The sequence below is a fragment of the Miscanthus floridulus genome, unplaced genomic scaffold (genome assembly GCF_019320115.1).
Source record: "Miscanthus floridulus cultivar M001 unplaced genomic scaffold, ASM1932011v1 os_1960_1_2, whole genome shotgun sequence".
In the NCBI taxonomy this organism is placed as follows: Eukaryota; Viridiplantae; Streptophyta; class Magnoliopsida; order Poales; family Poaceae; genus Miscanthus; species Miscanthus floridulus.
Genome location: NW_027098012.1, coordinates 37,605 through 38,607, shown reverse-complemented (window position 1 = coordinate 38,607; position 1,003 = coordinate 37,605). Strand labels below are relative to the sequence as shown.

Here is a 1,003-nt window from a genome sequence, read left to right as displayed (position 1 = left end):
CTGAGAATATGAGAGATGCAAAATAAAGAAAACAAGTATAAACAGCCAAAATTAGACTTTTTTAACCAAAGACTAGACAGGAGAGATGCAAAGCTAAAAAGAAACAAAATATGAACAGACGAAATTAAACCAAAAGCTGTGAAACGGAGTTATATATGGAAAATAAAAAAAGCAAATGCAAAAGAAAATAAAAAAAGCAAAATGCAACTGTGAAACGGAGGTATGCAAAATTTAAAAAGCAAATGCGCGCCAGGTAGGGGTCGAACCTACGGCCTTCTGCTTAGGAAACAGACGCTCTATCCACTGAGCTACAGGCGCTTTTGTTGGATACAGGTTAGTAAATGATATTCTATGCAGTAAGGTAAAGACGCTATGTTAGGATACATTATTATCAAACCTTTCCATACCAGAACACCCCTAAATCAACTAAAGTGGTACAAATATTGCAGACACAAGTACATGTTGTTTTTTTTCATATGTGCATGAGAAATCTAATTTTGAGTATTCAAATTCGAATATGGTACAAATATTAAATGTCCAAATTCATACATGAGGTTAGCCATCTAGTATTTTAACCTCTTCCAGATATCAGAAAATATCGGGTTCTATTTTCGTACCAGTTGCTCCCTCGCCGCCCGTTGCAATGTTCTTTCTGAACACGGAGATCAGACCGCGGCGTCCGTGCACTATGCAACGGCAGTGACGGCACAGAAGCACTACTCAGGGCTCCGATAATTTGGGGGCAACCTATGTTTAGAGGGCCGCATCTATATTTTGTTGCCGGTCGGTTGATTGATGGATGGATCGGTTCCGAGTAGTCTTGGGCTCTCGTGCTGAAAACAACTCAACTGGAGTCGGTGGGCGTCGCCGAGGAACACACACAAGCGCTGCAGGCTGTGAGGGCAGCAGCTACCTACGTGAGGTGGCCAATTTTCTTCTGGGCTTTTTAGGCTCTAATTGGAGCTGATTTTACATCACTTAATTAGTCCTAGTCCGGGGGCCC

The 1,003-nt window shown here is 41.8% G+C and overlaps 1 non-coding gene across 1 annotated transcript; it reads right to left on the bottom strand.

The window, feature by feature from the left end:
• Positions 1-245: 245 nt before the first annotated feature.
• On the bottom strand, positions 246-318 carry TRNAR-CCU (transfer RNA arginine (anticodon CCU)). The gene has a single exon. It is a non-coding gene; the product is annotated as a tRNA-Arg (tRNA).
• Positions 319-1,003: the final 685 nt, after the last annotated feature.